The 27,372-nt window shown below is 47.0% G+C and overlaps 1 protein-coding gene across 2 annotated transcripts in view; it reads right to left on the reverse strand.

The window, feature by feature from the left end:
- Nucleotides 1-27,372, reverse strand: part of ZNF469 (zinc finger protein 469) — a 146,699-nt gene that overhangs the window by 80,608 nt on the left and 38,719 nt on the right. Inside the window, exon 1 of one of the 2 annotated variants that reach the window (XM_032960541.2) lies at nucleotides 463-3,133. The exons of the other annotated variant lie outside the window; for it this stretch is intronic. The gene's annotated coding sequence lies outside the window, so the exon portion shown is untranslated. Of the gene's footprint in view, nucleotides 1-462; nucleotides 3,134-27,372 lie in introns of those variants that run through there. 2 annotated transcript variants of the gene reach the window in all.

The following is a 27,372-nucleotide window of genomic DNA, read 5'->3' on the forward strand; positions in this document are numbered from 1 at the left end:
CGCAATTAACCAGAGACTATCTGGGAAATAGCGGAGCACTTTCATGAGACAAGCCCATTAAACATTAATCATTCAAAGAGGATTCATTTTTAATAATGCAACCTTGTTAACAAACAATTTGTAAACGATACGATGTGCACTTAGCGAGGGATCTTAAAAGTACCGCAATTAATTTCAAAAGTGGAGTATTGCAGCGAGAATTTCAACGGTGCACTTGAGACAAGCCAAAGTGGTTTATGCTGCTCAAATGACTTCCGAACAGCCTTCAGTCAGACGATGCAATTCTGCATCGCAACAAATTAGAGTCCATCTATAGGACAGCCGCTGCAGTTACACTAAGTACAGCAATGTTGAATTAGCTGCATGCAACACACACTTGCTTGTAATACAGCGGTTCGGTTACACCGAGTGCATGCAATTGCCGTGCGGCAAAAAGAGATGAACGTGTGGCGCAGCCCTTACCTGTCGAGGTGCCAATTTATGACAGCGGTGAAAGAATTTCAAGTTGCAGACCGACTTTAGCGGCCGGTTAAAGGCACGGCCAGCGACCCATAATGGTCTTTTGGCCAACGCCTCTCAGCTGACGGTAGCCTGAGAGCGGAAGCGTCACCCGACAGCATTAAAAATCCCTGCTACAGAGCCGGCGAGGGGCTCCTTCGGCGGAGTCAAAGACACTCCCGTGGATTGGAACCCCCCTGCCCACGCTACACTGTAGACTCGCTGCAGGCTTTGGAAAATGACAAGAGAAACTGAGGAGGGAGAGAGGAGGGGGGGGTAGGAGGAGGGTGTGTTGGGAGAGGGAGGGTGAGCAAGCGGCGGGGAGGGGCCGAGTAAAAGTGGAGTGAGTTAGGATTTTGGCTCGAGGGCAAGTGAAGGCGAGAGAGGGAGCCAGCGCTGCGCATAGAGAGAGAGAGATCGGAACGAGCGAGAGCGCGCGCGAGGGAGATTCAGACAAAAAATTGAGACAGCAATTCAGAGTGAGCGCTGGCAGAAGGCTTTTCCAGATGTGCGAGTTCCATGACATGCTGCCTTTTCTCCCGTGGCCTGCTTTCGCTTGCTCGCCATAAAAAAAATGCTCGCTCGCTCTCTCTCTCTCGTCCCCGGCTCCTTGCGTAATTTATTTATTTTATACAGTGCCACGGGGGCTGATCACCAGCTGGAACTGCTCGCCGTAATTCTCAAATCTTAACGGCACAGAAAATAAACAGGGGTAGGGCGGCTACATTTACAGCACATTTGTTTGGCATCGATGATTAGACGGGTTGCATGGCACCACCTACGAAGCATTAACGGCTGGGGTCTGCCTTCGTGGCCGTTGACACTGGCACCAACCCCAGAGTGTTGATTCTCGCCGCCTTTCAATCCAAGGCAACAGAAAACAGCTTCTCGCTTCTTCTTGTTGGTATTCCAAATATTATCTCTCACTCCTTGTGTCTCAACACATATATTTTTTGGGGCCAGAAGCTCCAGCCTAATCGCTAAAGAATGCATAAATGGAGCTGGGGGTTAAGCTAATATTATTTATTGAACAAAAAAAATGTTTACCCGAGCGGAAAGTGACGGCGGTGGCAGGACTTCTGAATTAAGGGTTAGAAATGAAAGAGTTAAATTACGCGCGTGAAGCCGTCCCACGGTGAGGCATACTGGCTCCGGCACTATGAATACGGAGATCACGCTACTGGCCTGGGGGGAGTGTCATTCGATGCAGCTCTAGCCACCCCCCCCCCCTTCAGAAAGAGAAGAGGACCACCCAATGCTCACTTGGGAATGGGGACACCTTGACATTTCAAAACAAATAAGACTCCGTCACAAAGAAGGAGTGGCTGCAATAGTGTAACGGTTCGCGCACTCGACTTGAAATCGTCGCTGGTTCGGTCCCCGGTTCGATTTCCCGGCGCGGTAATTGAAACAAGGGTGCCAGTTTCTTAGACCCCCCTCCGCCTACGTCCACCCAGCAGTGTCAACAGGGTCACAACTGCAGGTCACGTGCCATTGGGTAAATTGCAAGTCCTCCCACCTCTTCCAAAGACATCTTGCCAGAATGGAAGAGTAGGTCAATTACCCTCAATATAGGGGATCTCTTAAGCTCCCTCGAGTGGATGCCCTTCCACCGGCATTGACCGGAGAAGGAAATTGCACGGCAGCACCTTTATCTGAATCTATAAAAGAGTGGAATAGAGCTCAGCAAGCCTCCCAATGGAGGGGTTAAAACGTTCAAATCCTACCTTTGGTTCACTCAGCCAGTCATCCCCCCGTGAAATGATCACCACCTGGTGATAATGTACCACTTAGTGACAATTAGCGGTGATTGTGGTAGGGAATCATAATACTACGATAATAGTTCATTACCTGTGATATTCGTGCCACTTTTATAGCTCAAGGCTCTGACGATGACGCTACGTTTCGTAGTGATATAGTCTGTCCGTAACGGGCGATGTTGTTTTGTGTTTTTTTGCCAAGTCAAGTAATTAATTACTGGTCACTGATGGAGTAATGTGGAATTTTCACTGCTGGCTAAGGACCGATTAAAGATATTAACACTGCCCAGTGCTTGGCTGAACATAGGGGCACGTAACTTTAGTAAACAAATAATGAACAGGTATATAAATAGTGCAAATATTTAACCGTGCCATTCACTTTGACTGTACTTCCTAAAACAAATATTTACTTTGACAGTTTGGCAAAAAAAACGACTGCCCTTTACAGCAAACATTTCCAAAATAATAAGCTGCCACGTAAAAAATGCTAAATGCAACAGACTGAGTAAATAAATGATAGCTATCAGCTGTTGGTGAGCGCTAAACATGCCCAGAGGCTATTCACTCTGCCAGAAAAATCCTGTGCCAGTTCTGGAGCACATCCAATGATCACAGTCATGTAGAGGATACGAGGAATGTCTGTGGTGTCCGTGGAGGTGCAATCGCTGGAAAAAAAGCGGCTATCTTTCGCATTTTTGGCATGGAACAAGTGTACCGGCTTAACGAGCGCTTCAGCCTCCAAGATGTTGCATTCGGAGAATAACTCTTTATACGCATTTATAACGTCATTAGAATATGCTCCGTGGGCGCAGCGTAAACAGAAGTTGTCGGGGATTATTTTTTTCGGCCCGAGCATTAAAGCTCTGTGTGTGGCCACTAAAGTGTGTTCATACTCTTTGTTTTTTTTTTAAAGTGTGTTCGTCTGTTATTTTACAGACTTTACACGGCACAATCAATAGCCGGTAGGGGCATGTGCAAAGCTCATGGTGCTGACAATAAGAGGCTCGAGATGTAAACAGACCAGAATTATTACATTAACAGCAACAAGTCATCCTCCAATATGTTATTAATTTCAGGAACATCTTCAAAGCAAAACGATAGAGCTTAGCGGTTAGAGTACTGTGCTACGAGTCCTCAAACTTTCGCAACTCTTAAAAATTCCCTTTTCACACCATCAATAGGTAAACTCCCCCTCCCCCCCGCGCCAACCGGCATGTTCACCCGCATGTACACCACCTCTACACCGTTCATCATGCTAAGTCGGCCAATCAAATGCTAATTTTTATACTAATTCCTTTGTCAAGGCACCTTGTTTCCTCGCACACAGCTTAAAGGTCGCGGTCTGAGCGTTGCTGTGTTTCACTCCAGCGCTGTCCTCGAGACAGCCTGGTCCCTTCACCTGATGAAGGCCGCTTGTGTTGTGGCCGAAACGTCGTGATTTTTGTTGTTTTATTTTTTACCTACGTGACTTTACCGAATAGAACCAAAGAGTATGGACCCTTGCAGTCACGAAAGCTTTAAATCTAGAATTGAGTCCTCACAAGCCGAGTTCAATTCTTGGGCATGGCTTATATCCGCAGTGAGTGAAATTTGAACTGCTCCTGCCTCACTCCCCCCCAAACCTCACTCACCCACGGCATCGGGAGACCTTCATCCGGCAGTGGACTGACAAAGGGTTGACAATTATATTGCATTTAATACGTACTGCATACATCCATATTTATGAATCTGTCTGTCCACCTGTATGTCTTACATTTCTATAGAATTACAAATAATTGTTATCTAATTGTAACCAGAATGACCGTCTGGAGGTTACGGAGCAATACAATGATTGCTCGACCTTCAATGAATCCAATATTTGCGTGAGAAAGAGTTAACCGCATTAAAAGTTTACACAACCCTCTCTGTGGCTTCCTGGAATTGCAACTTTAAGCAAGTCATTTATTGAATGACGATGAGTTAGAGCCCTCCGTTTAAATTTTGGAAGGTTGTGGATTCACATCCCATAATTTCTGTTGGTTAGATAAACTAAGTACCATTTTGTGTAAGGTCAACAATGGTGATCACGTGGAGGAATTGGTCACCCTCATGGGAATGTAAATTTCCAGCATCGGCTCAGGAATCCGATGACGCTCATCATTTGGGCATGAAGACACTTTGCCTTGAGTTCGACTATGACACTGTTGGCTCGAAATGTGCGTCAATTTTAACTGCAGAGAGTGAAAAAGTATCGGCTGTGAAGCGTCTATCAGCTCCTATCCATGACCAGTAAGCTGCTAATTCCTCTGTTCTGCAAGTCACACGTAGTGAGAGAAAGGAACAGGAATTGAGATCATGCTGCAATTAATTTCTCTAATAAGGCTCAATGTTCCTGCAGAACGAAATTACTACAAGTCTCTGAAAAAAAGTGGAAACTGAGTAAGAGGCTGAGCGAGAAAGAGAGAACGCATGAGGAAATAATTATACCTCGAAGCATATATGCACTTATTAAAATTCAAAGTCAAAGTGTCCCCCATCCTCAAATGAGTGTTGAGTGGTGCTCATTTACATCAGTTGTGCTGGCTCATTCTACATTCATATGACGGGGCCCATAACTCTATTGGACAACCACGGTTTAACTTTTCACCAGGCGATGCTCATCTTCACTGACCTCATATGGATCTGAACTCATGACCGTATTGTTGCGAGTCTTGTTGCTCGTGGCCCATCTATGTAACCATCTCTTGATAAATTGAGCATCAATGATCTATCGACTGCCAGATGAAGACCGCCCCGAGCCATCGTCATCGCGCATGGCCTTGAGATATTACGATGTGCACTCGAGGTTGCATCGAGTATCCGTCTGACAGAGGGGTGCTGTGGTTAGAGTGCTGAACTCACGGTTGTATGGATTGCGAGGAGTTGTAATCTAAATTGTAAATTAACCGGGCCGATCGTTCTCCAGGAAATGAACAGTGTTTGCCCTTTTGGGAGGCTGCCGTAGGAACGTGCAATTTTCACGAGTGTGTCACAACTGATAACTGAGATGAGCACCTATCCACACTCATTTATCCACACTCATTTACCCAGGGAGAAACATTGGCTTTGGATTTTACATGTTATGGAGCATGTTTATTTGGAAATGCTGCGGTGTAACGGTTTGCACACTGGGCTTGCAATCCAGAAGTCGCCAGTTCGATTCGATCACTCGGCGTTGGCAGTTGAAACAATGGGGCGAGTTTTATGTTATCCCCCCCCCGCTCCCTCTTATAATAATACAAATTGTAACGCGCGCAAATTTGCGGACGGAACGGCCGCAACTCAGAGGCGCGGAGCAAAGTTCAGAGTCACTCGAAAGTCAGGTCGTAGAGGTGAGTTTTTAAGCGTCTCTTGAAGGAGACGACTGAGGTGATACTGCCAATGTGCAGAGGGGATGGATGGCGTTCCAGACTGTAGGGGCAGCCACCGAGAAGCGGCGCATAGCCGTGACCGTCCTGGATCTTGGTATCGGCACGAGGTCGTGAGTCGCACTTCGAAGGCAATTGCCGCGTGCTGTGCTGCTAGTCGTCACTAGTGAAGAGAGCTACGGGGGGCAGCCAGATGCGAAGGCGCCGGTGGCAGAGGCAGGCGATGTTGTACGTGAGCCTGCTGGCAATGGTGAGCCAGTGGAGGGCGCGGAGAGAGGCAAATGAGTCGAGCCGAGAATGAGCACGCCCATCAGTGTGAATGTGTTCACCACGGTAAGCAGTGAGTCAATCGGCAGGTCCTGTGTGGTGGAGTAAAGTGTGGGTACTCCCACGTCTCTTGAGATATCTGTCCAGTGTGTTAGAGTAGGCCAGGTACTCTCTTTAGAGCCCCTTCTTGTGGAGACCCTTCTGCATCTATGAAAAAGGGCTTTACAGTTCATCGGATTCCTCCAGTATATATACATATTCTGATTACGCATATATTACTGCATACAGTATATTAAAATCCACTTATGTCTGTGAGATATTACAACATTAGCTGTCTTAAAATGGCATTTGTGTATTATATTACAATTGGATAACCACCTCATTTATAATTGCACTACGTTATGTTGATGGGAAAAAAGTGGCCGTTATGTAAGACATTATATGGAGCCTGGCAGTTTTTCATTACAATAATTAATACAGCATGCAACTGCAGGGCGTGCATACTTTCCACAAAGCGCAAGCCGCCAAGCAAGCAATGTCCGATTTTTTAATCATCTGTGAAAGAAAACTATTATAGCCGGCAAAAAAAAAATCATATAATAATCAGGAAAAGTACAGGACAGGAGATTTAAACGAAAGATAAAAGCCACAAGTTCCCTTTACAGGAGCGAGTCACGCCAACAAAGGAACTCCTGACCCCGATATTTTATCCGTTCACCATGTGAGCCTATGCGGGCCCCCGTGAGCAAGGGAGCTGGCAAAAGGTCCCATTCATGCAATCACACTGGGGGAGGCGGTGGCCGTGACTATGGATTGGTGTGTAAAAGGGCGCTGTGTGGGGAGCCGCGCGACTGTTTCTTGATGGTTTGGCACAGAGCCACCTTGTGCGAAAATCATCGTCCTGCTGCCTCACCCACCCAGCCAACGCCGCGGGTGATGTTGGATCCAGAGCCACTGGTGGGGGGGGGACTAGGGCCCGTTGTTTCTGTGCGTCGATCATGAACTAAACTATTTTTGTTTATTTTACCAGGTGAGGCCAACTGAGCTACAGTTTTTGACCTGGTCACAAATGCTAGCTCAACGAAGTGACTTATCACGTGGAAATGTACAGCACACAAACACTCTGAAGGCACGTTGATTCTAATTGGAGAAAAAAAACCCGACGGACCTGGATAAAAAAAATCCACGCGACCACGGGGAGAACGGGAAAACTCCAAATATACGGGCATCACGGTCGAGATCGAACCTACGACCTCCTGCATACAAGGTGAGGTAGTTAACATTAGGCGAGGGAGGATTTAACCATATGTCATCACGGCGGTGAGTGTGGATTTGTGAAGGCAGCACATTTTCTCTCAACTCTTGCTGGGAACCCGAGTGCTGTGGGTCTCGCTATCCAGTAACATAGTTACTGAGGCCTACACCAGTGCTCATTGATGGCGAGGCAGTGCCCAGTGATGAGATGCGTGCAATAGCAGAAATGTTGTCTGCTCTCCTCGAAGTGGGCACTTCTCCAAATTACTAGCCACTCTGGGCACCGTCTGATAGATTACTACCACGATCTGTAAAATCTCGTTGCCGTGCTGTCTAATTCCCTGGCCTCAAACACAAATAGTATGCGACTGGAAATGTATTATCCGAGTCTAGCATATTTCAACATGTTTGGTTACGTGATTTGGCGCCTGAATTATGCGAGTTGCAGTTGTGTTATATAATATACAATTTGCAGTAAATTATTCACGTCACCATGTAATGTCGAATTATTTAACGTGCTCACTTGTAGGGAAGCATAATCAACTGTGGTTCATTTACGGAGAGGGTGGCCCCTGCCATATCAACGTGGAATTTTACTTCTGGCTGCAGATCACCATGTGGAGTAACTGATTGGCGAATCTGCATACAGATTACTTTGATCATTGCCTTACAACTCACTTGGCTAATCTAGTCCTTGTGTTTGATTGATGTGAGTTACTATTTGTCCATCTGTATTTTATACATTATCACGCGTAATTTATCGCATATATTTATGGTTTGAATGTTTTGCTCTTTGCAATTCTTGTCAATAATTTGTTTTCCCTACTTAGGTAACTGTTTTATTTTGTAACCCAGGACTCCCTAAAAAATAAGTCTTGTCGTCTCCGTGTGCTCTTACCTGGTTTAGATATCCAATCGTCTCCCTGCCTGTAAAAGGAGATTTACAATATATATTGTTCCAGCTAAAACCCACCGGGCTTTTAGCTCCTTTTGAGGAGCTATCTGGACACAAATGATAGCCTAACAAAGTGGCTTATGTTGAAATTAATGCCAGCCAAATACTCTAAACGTATGTTTCTAAATACGTAGGGAAACACCGGAGGACCCAGAGAATAAATCCACGCGGCCACTGGGAGAACATGCAAACTCAAAATATACAACAGGCGTCTGGGTCGAGATCGAACCCAGGACTTCCTGCATACTAGACAAAGGAGATAACATCTCGCCACCGTGGCGACTCATTGCACATTGGAGTAGAGAGACACGCTTTGCTTATTAAAACGAATTGTATCACTGTGAACATCAGTGGATCAAATGGTAGGAAACAACACCTTTATTATCAACACCATAACCCTGCAGATGTATTTGTCGCGTAACGTGCAGGTCACGTGAAGTATGAAAGGCTGCACCAGCAACACCCAAGGCATACGGTAGGACGAGGTTGACTCCTCTAGCTCATCTGGCCATTGCAAATTGTGCTTTGCTTTATTCCCACTTTAGAATGTCCCTTTCCCATCTTACCAAAGCTAACTGTAGATGACAAAGAAGAGATTTTTAGGGGGGGGGGGGAGGGGGGAAATGCACCCTCCCGATCACTCTATATAATGAGACCTCACTGTCAAAAAAAGGCAAAACAACAATCATACACACGGTTATAATCATTACATGCGATGGGATTTTGATAAGCTAAGGGCTGAATGACCTTTGGCAAGTAGGACTTGCAATGGAGAGCTCCGAATCCAGCAATAGATTGAGATTGATGATGATGGCATTCAAAATTATGTCAAGGACGATGATGATGATGATGATGATTTAAAAATAAGCCACGAGTGGCCATAATTACTCAACCCCCTGTCCTTGTACCATTTCCCAGCAGTGTTACCCAAACTTTTTCTTTCATTGTGCTCTGGGTTAATATGCATTTTTGTGTGTGTTTCAGTCCGCAAATGAGGAGGATTATGTTCGAGGCTTAAATGTGCATCGGAGGACTTGAGCAGGCAAATTGAAGAAACAGTGAGCTCGCCATTCCTCGGCCCTAAATGGGACTTGGCATTACGTGGGCTGGGGTTGTGAGTAATCGCCACAGTCAGCAGGGTATGATCAATCACCTCGTTTGACTCGTGCCGAGGAATACATTAAAACGGTTAACTGCAGCAGTTGCAAGCAAACTAGGAGCCATGAAAAAAGATATTCTTGCATTTCTTAAACAAGCCCAAAGCCAAGTTTAATTAGTGAAATAGGACACAGGAAAAGAAATGTATAAAGTTCGTGTAAAAAAAAAATGACCGTGAATTTTTCTGACGGTCAAATTTAATGTTTTTTTTTTCCCAATCTGTAGAATGTTCCGCCGCTGCTTGATTTAATTTTTTTTTTTCGATGGCAAAAAGTGGGTTTAAGATTTCACATCGAACAAACTGCGCAGAGCACAACGGCGTCAAATCGCGGAGCGGTGTCTGCTGCGTGAAAAAAAAAACACAGCAGACAGAACCGACAGGAGCATTTTTTGCAGCTGCAAGACCTCATTTTGACTCTTGGTGAAGACATGTCCCCCCCTCTCAACCCCTCCCCTTTCTCACTCCCCCTCAACCCCTCCCCTACCACCCCTACTCAACCCCCCTCCCGACCATCCTTCCCCCCTCACCCCGCCCCATCAGCCCCCTCACCCCCACCCCACCAACCCCGCTCACCCTCCTCACCCCCCACTCACCCCCCCCCCACTCACCCCCCCCCCCACTCACCCCCCCCACTCACCCCCCCCACTCACCCCCCCCACTCACACCCCCCACTCACACCCCCCACTCACCCCCCTCCCCGTTTCATCCATCAACAAATCATTTCCTTCCAGGTGTGGATCAAAACGAGCGAGGAGAAGCGCCGGTAGCAAGTTGACCACACGCAAGCCCCGAGATTCCAAAAGTCATTCTCTCTCTCTTCTTTATCTTCCAGACCGGCGAGTGTCGTTTTGCAGCGTGAGCATTGCGTTTACAGAAATAAACAAATTAAGCCGTTATGGAAAACACGTTTTTTTATTCTTTCCCAGAGAGTCAGGGCTTCCTTTCTAATATTATTTCCGAGTTATGTTTTCCACCCAGAAGAAAAAAAACAACAACTGTCTAATGCAACAAAGCAAAGTTTATTCGCAAAGCATATGAAAATATGTAATAAACACTCAGCTATAATAATACATATTATATTGCTCTTGTGCTATGAGACTGTTTATGAGTGGGAGGCTTATGATGAAGTAAATGTATTATCCAGTATATCTCTACACACACACATATATAATTATCTTCTAGTAATATCTCATGAAATTGTAAGAATGAAAATAGGTTATTGGCATGGCCAGGGGGTGGGAATATTTTGTTACGTATTTTTTTTACATCGGTGGTCTGCGTTGCCAATCAAACAGTTAGAATTCAAACAAAGGAGTTTTCTGTGTGCATTGCAATGAGCTCTCACCCTACGTATGTGCAGGTAGATGCTCCAATCCAACCTACGAGTACGGAGGAGAGCTGGGGGTACACAGTGACGAGCTTTCTCTTATATGGCCTGGAGTTTCATGATTCCCATCCACGGCTAACATCAGCGCCCAGTGATATCTGAAATGAACATGGGAGCACCCCGACTCCCAAAGCTCCCCCGTATAGCCTTAACAAAGATAAAGACCCCCCGTATAGCCTTAACGGACTGTTGGGGCAAGTGCTGTTAGCAAGTAGCACCTTTGAAGACCGGCACGGCACACGAGGGGGTGGGTGGCCAGCATCACGCCCGGCCGCCTTTGTCTCCCCAGTGAAGATGTTTACACACAGCACCGGGTACTTATTTGAGCCCGAGTCGACCTTGGGGAGGCCCAGAACCGGTTCAGATAACTGGGGTTGGCCATGAGCGGGAATTGAACTGTGGTCGCTGGGTTTGGAGCGCAGTGTTTTGAAGTATGTAGTGGACTAACAACAACAACGATATGTGTACATACATGCACCCCGACAAGTGAGCAGATCTTTCTTATATGCACTCTTCACTATGGCATTATGATTAGGGGAACTGCTCCACAAGCGGAAAGGTCACTATCTTAAATCCCAACCAGTTATCTCTCGGGGATTGATAAAAGCAAGTACTGTTTTGTGGAAAATGGAGATTTTTTTCCCCTCCTGCGACAATAATGTGGAATTTCAGGCAATGGCCCGGGAACGCCTTTGGAGGTGAACACCGATCCAACACTCGAGTGAGCATGGAGACGCACGGGAGTCAAACGTCAGGTTTACGTTACCGTATTTCAAACAATACGCGTAATTCTTTTTTTTTTGTACAAGCTTTCAAATAGTGCGCACACACAATTCAGCGGAGCACTTGAGAGAGAGAGAGGAGCTAAAAATAAAACCCTAATGTAATAATAATGGGAGCCACGGGTGGTTACCAAGACTTTTTTGTTGTTGCTGGGGAAAGAGAGAAGGAAGAAAGGGGAGGCAAGGGAGCGAAGGTATGGCGTTTTTGGTTGATGGGGGTAGAGAGGCAGGGAGGGAAACTTGGGTGTGGGGTGGAATGCGAGACATTAAGTGTCTGGCTGCCGCGTCATCCTGATTGCAAATTCCAAAGGCGTCAAAGTAAAATACCCTGGTGATTAAAAATAACCCCGACAGGTACGTGAAGCAATTGTCAACCATTGCTAATGCACACAAAAACAACACACACACAAACTGAATTTGAATGTACGTTCAAAACGTAGAAAATGTTTAAACCCTGTGTGTGAAATGTAATGACGAGATGTTCATGATGATATTTGATGATTATTACGACGATATCCAGCGAGGTAGCTGTGTTAAGAGCGTGTTCGCGTCACAGCCGAAACTTGCACGTTTGAATCTGAGTTGGGGAGGTGGGCTCCAACTCAGCCCATCACACCTTTGGGTGGACAAGGCATAATACAACTTCGGCGATGAGTCAACAATGGTTACTCTACAGAGAAGGCTTGCCCTGGCATAAGACTGTGCAATCCCACCCCCCGCACTTGCTTGCTGAGAGGTGCCAATGAAGATGAGCACCAGCACAAAGCTGATTTTAAGCAAAGAGATGTGTTTTTTTTCATACGAGTTAGCAGACAACTCAGGCACTCGTCGTTTCATTGCCTCCGCTCCGAAAATTCCGAATCGTCTGCTTCGCACACGGCACAAATTACACTCGATGACCGAGAATGGCAGTCTGGCCAGTACGTTAGGGTGGAAAGGCATTTAATCACAGAGGCTGTCTTGCTGGGCGTGCCACTGTCTGATGCCAAGACAGAATTGCCCCGGAGTGCACGCTCATTAGGGTCATTATCGGTTTCTATACAGCAACCAGTAAACAAGCTGTACTGGTCAATAATGAGCTTCCCTGCCCTGAGAACCATGAAAAGTTACTCCTGCTCCCCGACTGTGGTGATGGGAGAGCCAGATAGCAGCCAGAAGTGCACTTTGATTTTGTATCCTGGAGGAAAATATTACTCAGGAAAGAAATCTCCAACGCAGACTTTTTTTTTAATGAATATGAACACATGTAAATACTGTGGAATGTCTTCAGCCGGGCGGCGCTGTGGAAAGAGAGTCTGACTCACAAGCTAAGGGTCTACCACATTCCAAGTGGATATCTCAGTGGTCGATAAAATAGGTAACTCTTTGTGGAAAGTCAAAAGTGGTTGTTCTATGGTGCAAGCAGATATCTCTTCCGCAGGACCGTGGAATTTCCTCACCTGACTCAAGGTTCCTAGCAAGATGAGTGATGCCCCAGTTTTTTTTTTGTTAAGGGAGAAACTGCAAGTTGATATTTTTTACATATGTACAGCTACAGACAAATATACAAAGATGTATCCAGACTATCACATATACGCTGCTGTTAGCCATTACATATATTTGAAGAGGGCATCGGAGCTTATAAGAAAAAAACGCACATATTGTAAATAGTAGCGCTTAGCACGCTACTGTAATAATAGTTATTGCAATCACTGAGTGCTCTTTAAAACCACCACATTGTAAACATCACCGGTGCAACTGTTCTCCAGTTTTCCACGAACTTAAGTGACTGCAACTCGTGCACGGTGGGTGGATTTTCCGTTTTGTAATTGCGCAGTGCGTTTCACGTCGCAATTTTATCATGGCACGTGCAGATTTTGTTTCCCACAATTAAAGAATTCGCCAAAAAGGCAAAGGAACATCTCGTACCGTGGCACTAAACTACAAATAAAAAAAATACTATACTATTTTTTTATTTTACCAGGTAAGGCCCACTGAGCTACAGTATATAGCTGTGTTTCAGAAGCGACCTGGAAATGTATAAGTAACCAAATACTATAAACGCACGTGTCTAAACATGGAGGGAAAACCCGGAGTAACCAGAGAAAAAAAACCACGCGACCACAGGGACAACATGCAAACTCCCTATACACAAGCGTCAGGGTATGGGATTGAATCCACTACCTCCTGTATACCAGGCGAGACAGATAACATCTCGCCGCAGGGGCACCCGAACTTTACGTCGAAGTAATTTCCCTCACATCCAAAAAGGTTAGGGTTTACACTGCCGCCGATGTTGTCCATCAGCTGCGCAGACAAGGCGACTGCTTCAATTGTTTATCGACGCCTACACGAATCTCAAAGTGTGTCTCAAAGTGTGTCCACACTTTGAGAGTGCTGCTCTCTGTTGGTGGCCCTGAGCCACTGGAGGCATGTCCACATTCCCATGGCAGACGCCGGTCTCTCTCAATATGATGGCCTCTGAAACTTCCTGCAGCGATCCTGCAGGGATGATGGCGCACCGAATTGTCCACAGACCGGGACTTGAAATCGCACCGATTGTGAGTCAAGCACATAGATAAACAAGGTAATGGTGCATTACCACTCACGCCACTGCTGGTGAAACGGCCTCCACTAGGGGAAGCTATAGAGAGCCCATCTAGAGGGTATTTCGGCCGACTGCCACGGTGGCCAGAAGTCGTGGAAGAGGTGGGAGTACGCGTGCTTTTAACCCATCACACGTGACCTTCCGGTGGACTAAAAAAAAACACTAGGCCCATATGACAAGACAATTTAATTATGAATCAAAGCCCCAGAGCTCGACTCTGGCATGACAGAGATAGTTAGCTTTGACAGAGGCATTGCCTTAGTCCCTGGGTTCCACTCGACCATATGCACATATTTTAGCTTTTTTTGTTGTTGCAGAAAGGCAAAGCTTCATGGTAGCTCCGCTTAGGTTTAAGCAGGGTGAAACAGGAAACGTGTGTGGTCACGACACAGGCCAGACACAGGATGATAAAAATTCCAATTATTCACACAGTAGTCAATGCTGAGAGGTCACTCTGAGGCTGGAAGAGCTCGAAGATAGTGTTGTCGCTGATGATAGGTTGACACCAGATGGCAGATTAATTCGCAGATATTCTCTACACTCAGCAGTGGATAGACCAAGGCCTGAAAAAATACTATTACTACTGCTACGTGACCGAATCCATCAATGTGGTGCTCTTCACGATGACTCAGCTGCCAATATCCTCCAAAACGGCTACATAATGTGTCAAAACATTGACACGGACGTTAAATTAAGTCTGTGTTCAGTAAACAACAAACCACTTGCTCCTAACATTTGGAAAGCTCCCGAAATCTCGTGACTCACTATAATAAGTATGTGTTCAAGTATACATGGGTGACCACACCACCCACAATCAAATAACTTCAAGCTGAAGCTCACACTGCGTGTGGAGAATGCACACTGTGAGTAAACACATGCTCATAAACCCACAAGACAAAGATTCTCCATAAAGCTTTAACAGACTTTTAGGGCTTGTGCTGTTTGCGATCACCTATTAAGGCCAGCACGGTACACGAGGGGGTGGGTGACCAGCACTAAGCCCAACCGCCTTTGTATCCCCAGTAGTGATGTTGACACCGCATCACGTACTTATTTGAGGCTGAGTTGACCTAGGGGAGGCCCAGAACTCGGGTCTCCTGCCAGGTCCGTGGCACGGTGCGCAAACCACTGCACCACCGCTCCACAGCCATGCACACACACACACATTGACACATGGGGCAGCTAGAATGTCTATAGTTGGGATGCAGTTGATGGTTGAATGACAGATACAATTATCGTTTGAAGAATAATAAAACGTAACCATTTAAACATTTTTTTTAATTGAAAATGGTAAAAAAAATAATTCAACACATTAATCATTCGAGTGTCTTTTTATTTGTGATTAAGCACCATTGCAAATGCAGAATCAAATATTTTTTTGTTAAAACTAATTTTGTTTAAGAAAACATGTGTTTTTGTTATTTTACCCCTTCGGTTACTTATCTTTTCCGTTTTTGGATGCTTTCAACAATATCAGCGAAAATCCACAGCATCGTCCTTGCTCAAACAACCAATGGAGTTGTACACTTCACCACTGGTTGCTCAGAGCCAGTAACAATTCCACGTTTCCATTGTGGGGGCTGTAGAATGACCGCTGTTGTTTTCCCACAAAATGGTGATTATTACATCTGTCCGGCCGGACGGTGGTGACCCACGCCTGTAATCCAGCACTGTGGAGGCGGCAGCAGCAGCGAGGGTTGGTGGATTGCAGAAACATTGCGAATCTTACTCCCCGTGGGCATCGATGAGCCACACTCTGGCTTGCCAGACGGCAGTGCAGCAAGAACGTGAACTCCGCCTGCTACTCCTCCCTCTGTACGGGATAGAAGGTTTTTTTTTCCAGGTGTAACCACTCATTAACTGGCCAATAACACCTTCATATATAGAGGGCCGTTGAGCTTGGGCGATTGTTGGCACCAGCTCACCACGTGGCTCTATTCCTGCTAGTCTCTGGTTCATCGCGCCCGAGTCATTCTCTCACTATGAGAGTGAGCTTGTACTATGCGGCACGTTAACATTTGCAAATATTATTATTATCCAAAAATAATTATGGGCTGACTTGACACCTTATTGAGATTGTAAGTTGAATGCTCTAACCACACCACCACTAACACCACCAAATGTTGCTACAGTTTCAAACAACATTCATATTAAACTATTGCAAGACATTAAAAACCCAGAGAGTTAACATGGCAACAATCTCTGTTAGACTACTTGCGTTACCCAATGTTTGACTCGAACATCAAAGCAACTATCCACAGACACAATTGTATCCCACATGCTATTGTTCCAGTGTCTAGAACACTTTGTCTAGAACACACAACCGATTTTCCCACCGCTGTCGGGATTAAATATTTGTTTACAAATGAAACCCAGTAAATGCTGTGGTCAAGCCACAAGCCAGACCCTAACACATCAAAAACGGGTTGGGCAAGGGACTTCAAAACATGTTCATTATTCCTCTTGTATTGGGGTCGTTCACAATTTTATTTCAACTGTACTATAGACATCATGTCACCGGATGAAGTGTCCGGTCAGAATGATCTCAGAGCAGTGCATACCACACCTCCAATTAGCAGGGTTGGCTATGTTCGGTGCGAAAGAAGTTCAACACACACAGTACAAACACCCCCCCTCCCTGCCCCACGTGTTACGAGGCAACAACTTGTGGCAGATATCACAATATTGCGTGTTCGTCACATGGCATTCAAACCGAAGATGTTTTTTTTTTCCTTCAGAGTTGCAGTTCTGCTGATAAGGTGAGAAAAATTATAAGTTAGCATAATGGCTCCCGTTTGTCAGTCATTGGTGACCAGGCTGAGGGCCGGCTGACTGGACTTGAGAACCAACCTCAATCGTTCGTGGTTGTCCAGATCTCAATGGTACCAGCCAAGTATTCTGACCTCTGAGTCATCTGGAAACCTCTGCACCCTTTTCATTGTGATGGCCCAGAGATTCCAACTCACCATCTCTACATCATCAATTACCACGAATATGTCAGTAAATTATACTGTGTGCATATATAATAAGGGGTTTTGCAACATGTAAAACTGCCTCTCTGCTTTGACAAAGTGCGAGATTGCGTGTATGCCCTCAGCTGATGGTGAATATTGCACACTTAACGTTAGGAGTAAATCCATGCAAAAGATTTAACAATGACCGCTCCCGAACAAAATGTTAGTTATTTTATTGACCTCAGAGAGATGATGGCCTGAGTTAGCACCTCACTGGGATTTGATCCAGCAAGTTTGTCATTGTGAGTTCACCACCTGAGTGTCTAACACGATATGGTTCCATCTCCGTGTGATGCAACAACCCTGATAATTGTTTTTTTACCCTCTTATCTGGCAACAAAACTGACACCTTTTTTTTTACAAAGAGTCATGTTTACATTGACCACAATACCTGCGGTCGGAACGCAAACAAAAAACAACAACTCTGATAATGTATGTGGCACTGTCCTTGAAATTGATTGGTCCACACCCGAGACAGCTTTCTTTAGAGCCTCGTCTCACATGGTGTTGGACCAGAAGACGCCAAAAGGCGCAAAACTCAAAGACAATGCACCATCAGAGTATGAGAGCTCGGGTTAAGCTGTCTCGGGTGTGGACCAATCAATTTCAAGGACAGTGCGCATACATTATCAGAGTTGTTGTTTTTTGTTTGCGTTCCGACCGCAGGTATTGTGGTCAATGTAAACATGACTCCTTGTAAAAAAAGGTGTCAGTTTTGTTGCCAGATAAAAGGGTAAAAAAACAATTATCATATTTTGTTACTGGCAAATTAGGTTTCCAATTATGCAACAACCCTGTTTTTAAGTCACGATATATATTTTATTTCCACCACACTCACCTGGTATGAGATACGTGTTAAAGGAAGCTACATTTTTACAAGGCAACTCGATAAGCAGCCTCTGGTCTACTAATACACACATGTGGAAAGGGAATGTTAGGCATTTCATAGCAGGATATGGGAGCGACTTATACGTTGGGTTATATAATTTGGCTTTAGGGAAAGACCTAAATCCAGATGACAGCGATGATGCGATTGCAAGGGTAGCCCTGGGAGGTTTTCTGGGTGTTGCCAACGCATGCGCTGAGGGATCTATTCGAAGGAAGTAATGCCAAGGTGTTGTGAAACCAATGGCATTGGTCGTACTGACCTCCTGACCTTTCTAAAACAATATATACATTACTCGATTATACTGCTGGGTTATTTTTCTTTTCCCAAGTGGGCATACTTCATGTCAACCCCGCTGACAATGCCGAGCGTTGAATCGAATCGCGGGACCCCAAGTCATGTAAACCCGTTGGATGGCAAGGGTTTGGAGAACCGTTGCAAGCCTAGAGACAACATATAGTGCTCATTGCAACACAGGGTGCAAAGTGGCCCTGCGTTTCTATAGCACTGGGACATTCTCAGAGCAGCTTGCGGTATACTTTTAGCACACTCCGCCACTTGTTATTGTGACCCGAGCTGGCAGTAATGATCTGATTCGACAGTGCTCCCAAAGGGGTCTGGGGAAGCGGCTGCACAGACGGTGCCAGAAAAAAAACATATCATGGATGAGTTTGGTGGTTTCCTGTCTGGGTGACTCACTCATCTTTCATTGATGCCATTAATATGATGCTTAAGGTTAAGCTAAAGCCCGTCTGCGGTTTTTTTTATCCAGATTTTCCAGCTGACAGTCTGGCTAGATGGGAGAGTGCTGCTCATGAACGACCCCTACTGAGGTTCACTCAGGACACCAGCAGCTCCCTTTGAACCCGTAATTGGTGGATGACAATCAAGTTGAGATTATGAGACTAACATGAATGGGATCATGAGCTCATTGCAGCCAGTGCCGTTCGTGTCACCGCACCTTCCTACCGTTTCCTGACCTCGGAGCTCCAGGGTCTGCTGATAAAGCCTCATCATCACCACCATCGGGTGCAGTGCTGGCGAGATGTTAACTACCTCCCGTGGTATACAGGAGGTCGTGGGTTCGATGCCGTCCCCAACGCCTGCTGTATATTTGGAGTTTGCATGTTTTCCCCGTGGGGGGCCATCCATTTAGTACGTACGCATGGAGGGGGGAGGGGGTTAACCCAAATGCGTACGCTTGCGTATGGGGGGTCTACTGACAATGTACGTACGTATAGGAAACGGGGGGGGGGGGTGGGGGGGTGAAACCTCGTTAACTATTTTTCTACATTGGCCTTCAAATAAGCCACAGTTCAGTTTCTGTCAGACAAGTACTACCGGGAGAGGTAGGACTGTGGGAGAGGTGTCACTTTGTGTGCCACCGTGCCCCTGACTGCGAGCTATCACGCAGCTCAGCAAAATAAGTGGCAAAGGTACGCAACTTAAATTTTTAATGCAGCCAGCGGTGGACTTTCTAATTGCTTAAACACGTTAATATTATTAATCCTTGGTCGTTTCTGCGTGGATTAAATATCGGATTCGGAGGGGGGGAGTGTAAAAAGTCCGCGTGCGTACAGGGAGGGGGGGGGAGGGGTCAAGTTTTGACAGATTTTTGCGCACTTTCTCAATGGATGGCCCCCGGTCGCGTGGATGTTCCTCCGGGTCCTCCGGTTTGTCCCTCCACATTTAGAAGCATGTATTTAGAGTATTTGGCAGCTATACATTTCCACATGGTAGACGACGTCATTGAGCTTTCATTTGTGGCCAGTTTACTTCTGAAAAAGAGCTATATAGTTCACAATACATGTTTGTGGGTTAGATCGCGTAAGTATTGTGTCGCAACCATACACCACCCGGCATAGCCAGTAAGGTAGCTCAGCGGACCGTACCTGGTAAAACAAGACGGTTTAAGTTGTTTAGTTTAGTTTGTTTAATCCCCCATCACCGCTGACCTCTGGACAACACACCAGTGTCTTTGCAATATTCCCTCCTCCATCCTGCAAGCGTGCATCACCTTTTGCAAGCCACCTCCTCCGTGAGCGGCTCGGCCGACATTCGTGGAACACGGAGGGAGATCTGTCTCGGCGCAGAGCGCCAAGGTGGTAGGCGGTAGAAGGGCACGCAGTCCCCTCGATACGTGGTGCCGCCGCAGCGGAGCAGCTCCGTCGGGGGCCGTACCCACCACCGTGACACCACCACCGGGGGGTGACAACGCCGACGCGGCGCGCCCTCGCCGCCCCCACCCCCAACACCCGCACGAACACACACACCCCACATAGAGTCGGGAGGGAAGGTCACCTGGCCGACGGGTTTTTATCCAGAAGCCCTTAATGGGATCAAGCTTCATGGTTTCCTGCGGGCCGGGAAATTGGGCGATCTCCCCCCGTAGCTGACGTGCACCGCGGCGCCGTGACCTGATATTAAAATTACGTGGTCACGGCGGAGGCAGTAGAGCCACCGCGGATAAAATCACACACACACACGGCACGGGGCGTGGGAACGGCGGTACGCCTTTGTCATAGGTAAAATTAGGGACCCCAATAACAACGGGACAAGAGCATTCCGAAATCTGAATGGACAAGGCAGCACGGGGTGCGGAAGCATCCGAATGCCTTTGGTTTTAGGTAAGGTCACGGATCCGAATGTGAAAGAGACGAGAATAACTCGGCCTCTGAATGGACAGGGCAGGCGCGGGTGCGGAAGCATCTGAATGCCTTTTGGGTGGATAAAATACGGAGGCTTAGCGTAGCAAGAGGAGATTTCTTCTTCAAATCATCGCGGTCCACGGAGGAGGAGAGTCAGCCCTTCGAGACGTCCATGTGACGAGCTCCAGCGCAGCCAGCCTCAACCCTCTACGGAGACGACTCACAGCCTCGTCCTTCTACAGCGTTCAGCGCAGCGGAGTGGAAGCAAGCGCGAGTGAGAGGGAAGTGATTTTGAGTGATTTAATCGAGGGTGGAGAGCAGAGCGACAGGCAGGGTAAATTCAGTCTAGGATCCCAGGGGGAAGAGGCTGGCATCCACTGACCCACACAATTACGCGTAGCTTAACGGGTTACTCGCGGTAAATAAAATCACTAGTAGGGGGATAAACTGTGTCGTGTGGTCTTTGAGAGTGTGAAGAGGAGGGTAGAGCGTGCGTGGTGTCCACGTACATGCGCTGTTGTTTACCACGAGGCGGAGTGTTTAGCGCGTGCGTGCCTACGCGACTATTTTCGGTGGTGTTCAGCGCGCGCGTGCCCGTGCGATTGCTTACAGTAGTGCTTAGCTCTCGCGTGCTTGTGTGACTGCGTTGCGGTCGCGGGCCGGCGCGATTGTCTATAGCGAGGTAGCGAGCGAAGCGCCAGGCGTGTGCGTATTCGCGCGGCTGTTTAAACGGCACTTTAAATCGGAGCGCAGTGACCCCTCTCCAATCAGCAGCACGCGCACGGCAGACGCCCTGCCCTCCCACCCACCGACCCCAACTCCCTCGCGTGCGATTGGTGTACGGGGCTGGGCAGGTGGTAGCGGCGTGGTTGTTATTGCCGGAGCGCGTGGGGCGTGGGTGTGAGGGAATCACGCGTCGGCGCGCCGGACCTGTTTGTTCACGTGCGGGACGGGGTTTTTACTTTGCGAGCGCGCTCCCCGCGGCACGCCGCCACTGAACAGCGTAGCGCGTCGTAAGCGTAGAGCAGGCGGCCGCATCCAATCAAAGCATGCCTACGCGTGCAGCCGCAAAGTCGGGGGCGCAAGGGGGCGAGGGATTGGGGGTCGGTAGCCCGGACCCCACAGAGCAGCCGGGGGGTAGTGGGACAAATGTAGCGGGGGAGTCGGGAGACAACGACCCGAACAATTCGGTGATGGCGGGGGACGGTAGCCCCCACAGATACTCGTACAAACTGTGACGTAAATGCACCGATAAGAGATTTAAAAGTGAAATGCAAGCGAGTAGCCATCGAGAGCCTTTTGTACATTAATCCGATCACATTCCCGTCGGAGGAACGGGATGAGCGCCTTTGATTAACATGGTTGGCTACGTACGGCGCCAAAGAAGTTCAACATGAATACGGTCAAATCACTAAACTAGGGAAGCAGATCTGGGCGGAGTTTGGTGGGGGGGGGGGGGCACAGGTACGGGCAACCCCCTCCCAAACTGGATGCCTTCATTAATGTATTTTCAGTAGTTTACTATTATTAAAAATAAATAAAGTAACTATATCCGCCCACGATTCCTAATGTGAAGGACAAAGCGAACCCCCCCCCTCACCCCGCTGCCCCCTCCCAAATACTGTATAAAAGTCAAACTCCGCCTGTGGAAACGGATGATGATTGCTCGGCTTGTGAAGGCTTCGGTTTGAGAGGATTCACAGCCACACACAATGAGCACGCCGTCAACGCTTGACAGCGCTGCACTAACACAGGCCAGCGGTCTCTCTGACGGGGTGAATTTCCCCCCCCCCCCCCCCCGTGTTCCTCCTGACGACAACCGCCGCAATTCTCCATGATTCTACCCACAATGCCACGTTTCCAACTTGCTCACCTGATGACGCAACGCAATGCTGAGCATCGCCTGCACGCATGGGTAATATTCAAAGACCACGTGTTATTTGTTTCTGGATGCTTCGTTTAAAGTCTAGCCCTCTGATCTACACAGCAGAACATGGTTACGACTCCGTTTCTCAAACACGTGATTCTTAACCAACACAGCTGACTTATGTACCCCCCATCCAAATGGCTCATGAGGTTCATACAAATTGCACCCTGCGAACGCCCCCTCTCTCTCATAACCCCCGCGCATTACGAGCGTACGTTCATAAATCAGGAACACGAGCAGGTAACGTGTTAAAGGTGCAGCGCCCAGGTCTGTAAGCCAAAAGCATTCCCTTGAAACCGTACCCGCAGCAGCGTTCCAGGTCTCCGTTGAAAAAAAAAGGGAGGCATCACTTCTCAATGGGAGCAAACCTGCTTTTAATAAAGCGATGATTGATTGACTCTCTGAGAACACCACGCAGCACTTCGCTCGTATGGATCTTATGGGAGTGCTGATGTCCTTTCTGGTTGTGTGGCCAGACATCAAGTCATTGTCTCGTGCTGTGCATGCGTGAACACACGAGTGAGCAGATGAAGAAACTTCATGTGGATGAAAAGCATCCTTGTCTGTCATGCTGTGGAAAGTGCCTACCATCTTTATGAAAGGCCCCTCTTTATTTAATATATTGACATATGTCTTGCGGGGGTGGTGGAGGGGTAGTAGTACAGAGGTCAGCTACTTGCCGCTTTCCACGATCAACCCAGCAAGCCGAGTTCGATTCCTGGCCATGGCTCGAATCGATGGCGAGTGATATGGGGTCGTCCATAAATGACGTCACGCGATTTTGGACGATTTCCCCCCCCCCCCCCACCCTCCTCGTCACACGGCGTCACAAAAAGTCAGACCCCCCCAAATATGACGTCACAAAGCTCTGCCCCCCCCCCCCAAAACCATATTTCCATTTTGAAAATAAAACATGCTTCAAATCTTTGGTTCTGTTGTGTAAAGTCACGTATTTTATTTTCACCTACGTGACTTTACCCAATAGAACCAAAGAGTATGGATCCTAGCAGTCACGAAAGCTTTAAATCTAGAAATGCTTCAAATCGTTTAAAACTAATTTCATTGAAGTGCGTATTTAATGTGGCGCTGCACTCTGATGTTGTAGGAGTGTTGTTATAACAAATCTATATTTATGCAAAGTTGCGCATTTTTACGTGACGTCACATTTCTCAAACACCCCCCCCCCCCTTTGTCACACATCGTCACAAATGTCTGACCTCCCCCCCCCCCTAGGTGCGTGACGTCATTTATGGACGGCCCGTGTCTGAACCGGTCACGGACATGGTACGGTGTGGTCAAACAAATCCCATCACGGAGAGGCAAGCGGATGCTTTCGCTCATTCAAGCTGTAAATAATAATTATCATAATTCTCACTGGATCATCATCGTTGCACGTTTATGCGGGATGCTGCCGTGCTGTAACAGTAAGCACTCTGGACTTGCAAATCCTGGAGCAATAACTGTTTTAAACCCCTGCTGCCCCCTCTCCCCCACCAGGGGTACCGCCTCCGTCTACCCAGCAGGATACATGGATCCAGCACAGTTTGTCGATCGCCAGGTTGCATGTGGCGAGGGAGAACGTGTGGCTAGAGCCATCTCTTACAAAACATCTGGCCGGCATGTTAATCGATCATTCTCTTTTTTTCTTTATTCACGTTGCCAATATCGCCCTCAAACGCAGAAGGACATCGGTGCACGTTACAACGGAACGGGATGGGTAAAAAGATTAGGCTGTTCGACGCTTGAAGCGGGTGTTTCGCCCGAGCTACCCCCAGTGGAGACCCCTTTTCGTGAGCAGTGGCCTGAGCAAGCAATTGCAGAGCTGCACCTTTATCTTTTCTTTCCAATGTTTGCAATCTGGCTGGATAAAACCGGACGGTCCATTCGCAATCAGAAGGTCTTCACTTGAAATCGGGGGAAAACAGCGGGGGAAAACACGGGCCATCATCCCTCCGGGGTCGATAAAAAGATGACCAAATTGTGCGACGTCAGCAGTGTTTGACCTACGGATGAACTGTTTCCTGCCATGGGAATGTGTAATTTCTGGCACTGGCTTAAAACATATACACTTTCCATAAAAATGTGGTCAAGGATTTACATTGAATAAAACACATTTCCATGAAATGTAATCCCTTGCACGAAGAGGCTTGTTTGATTTGTTTTGTAATCACACGTGATAAGCAACTTTATCCATCGCGTGTCCTCACTCAAGGCCACGAGCATCAGCACAAACGTGTGCTCACATGTTGAAACGCACCAAAACAAACCCAGTGTCAGCAGCAGGCACGTCAAGAGCATAAACAAATGGCATTCAATGCATGTAGGCCGACTTCATTGCGAGAGGGCATGTGGTAAAGAAAAAAAAAAGTACAATAAACATTTCTTGGAAAATCCACTTGGTGGAACCTATGACTATTCTTAGAACTAAAGGGAAACTCGTCTGATCTGCGGCGATGTGGGGAACATGTATTGTGGGGTTATCTGCAAATTTACTCTACAGGAAGAATACAAGGACAATGCGGACAATCACGGATACTGGGAACGATAGGCCAGTGGATCAGAGTCGTTTTTCGCAGGCCATACAGATAAGATGAGTTGCGGGCAATAGGATTGCAGATAAAACCAATTTTCCTGTACCACACGTGACAAAGCCCACAGTTATTGCATTACAAAAGTTGAGCGATGCGCTGTGATTTTTTTTTCAAATAATTTGTCTTGAATATAAAGCCTTGCCATAAAAAAAACACATTCCAATTATTTTACAATTGTGCTATGGGCCACGGAGAAATTTCCACTTGGAACGCTTCAGCTGGCCGTGCATCAACCATGTGTTCAAGATACGGCCACCTCACGTTTTACGTGGGGGTTGCGTTCTTGAAAAACGGCGGGTAACTCAAAATCGCCTAAATTAAACTTTAATTTTCCCATGAGAAATAAAGGAAATGGTTGGGGTTAGGGATGGCACGCTCTCGAACATCATTCTTCATTGTGTAAATATTTCAATGGTTACAGTACAAGTTACTACCAGACACGTATCAAAGATAGTAACAGCCTATTTTATGAAATAAAATCAAGTAAAACTAAAATATTTGTAACACGTAGTGCGATGCTTCCCGGACATATTATTGGTAGGCAAATGCACAAGCCAAAGTTCATGCTGACAACGTCTTCTAAATGTCACGCTAGAGAAGGAGATGCTGACTAATGCCGAAGCTCTCGCCTGTGGTTGGTTTTTATTGTCGTGCTGGTGTTGCTGCTGCTGCTGCACCTCAGCCGTTATCGCGACTCGACTTTGCTGAGTCGCGATAAAACCGTGGTGGGCCGATGCGCCGGAGGAGCGCGTTATTTCAATACTAGTGCACGCATAACATAATTAATAAGTGTACGTAAATAATAATCGTCACCGGCCAACACCGGTGACGATTATTTGAACCGGTCCTGGGCCTCTCCTCGGTCGACTCAGCCTGAAATGAGTACCTGGTGCGGTGTGTAAACATCGCCACTGGGGAGACAAAGGCGGTCGGCCTGTGGGGTTGGCCACACACCCCCTCGTGTACCGTTCCGGCCATCATAGGTGCTCGCTAACAGCACTTGCCCCGACAGTCTGTTAAGGCTACACGGGGAACTTTGTCTTTGTAAATAAGTGTACATAAATAAGTGTACATAAATAAATGTACATAAATAAGTGTAAATTAATCCAACGCGCCATTTAAAAATCGCGTTACGGAAACTGTGCGTAAAACGCGAGGCGACTGCACGGTCCTAAAAGACTGCGTCAGAACTACTTCCGAAGTTACTTCAGCAGACCTCCACATTCAACGCTCGGGGCACATCTATTAAATACCTTGCAAAGATTGATGTTTGTCATATGTCAATCAAACCAAAATTCATAAGTCTCAGCTGAAAGCAACTGAATTGAGTGAATAATCGAATGTATTATGGTGTGTTTTTTTTCTTGTGTGCTGGCACTGATGACCAGATTTAAACCATAGAGATATATATGTAGGGGGGTAGGGGGTGGGGAATCACCATACTGCTGTTATTGAATTCATGGACACATTTTAATACAGCTTTGATCTGGCAGAAGGAAGGAAGTGACAATCAGGTGTCAATGTATCTTGACCTTGGCATGGAGCTCATTTTCTAGAAAGACATCCTCTCAGCATTCTCTCGCAAAGGGTGCATTTTGCGGGCAAATATTTGGGTTGTCAGAATCGGCCTAAATTTGACCCATATGACTGTGGGCCTTTTTAAGTCTGCATAGAAGCAGATGAAACTCAACAGCTTGAGTCCCTAACAAAGACCATCTTCGTATTGGTAATAGTCGTATGCCAGCTTTGAGTGCGTGTGGTGTGTGTGTGGGGATGATGGTGTGGTGGCCGTTTGTACCCTCTGCGATGACCCAGACAATCTGGATCGAATTGCCGGGCATGAATAACATCAGGGGCACATGGCATCGGAACCTATCTGGAGTCTATCCTAGGTCAAGTCAGCCTTAAACGAGTGCCTGGTATGGCGTGTGAATATATCAGCACAGACAAGCAGAGGCAGCTGAGCATGAATTGGCCTGACTTGGTACCCACTAAAAGCGCTTATGCTTCAGGATAAATGGTGGGATCTTAGTCATTCTGAATCTGCATGTGCGTGTGTATGTAGCTTTAACCCGTAACAGTTGGGGGGGGGGGGGGGAGTCTCTCTCAAGACTTCCTGCCAGCTATCATTCACCACTCCATGTGGCCTCAACATGCACTGAGCCTGGTACAAGCACGGTTGTGACATCACCACCACAACTCTTGTTGATGTTGTTATTGTTGTTGATCTTGCTATTTTAGTTCCTTCCCATCAAACAGACTCAGGGCTCT

This window comes from Petromyzon marinus, chromosome 25 (genome assembly GCF_048934315.1).
Source record: "Petromyzon marinus isolate PM22_M1 ecotype Great Lakes invasive population chromosome 25, UKy_Petmar_22M1.pri1.0, whole genome shotgun sequence".
Classification (NCBI taxonomy): Eukaryota; Metazoa; Chordata; class Hyperoartia; order Petromyzontiformes; family Petromyzontidae; genus Petromyzon; species Petromyzon marinus.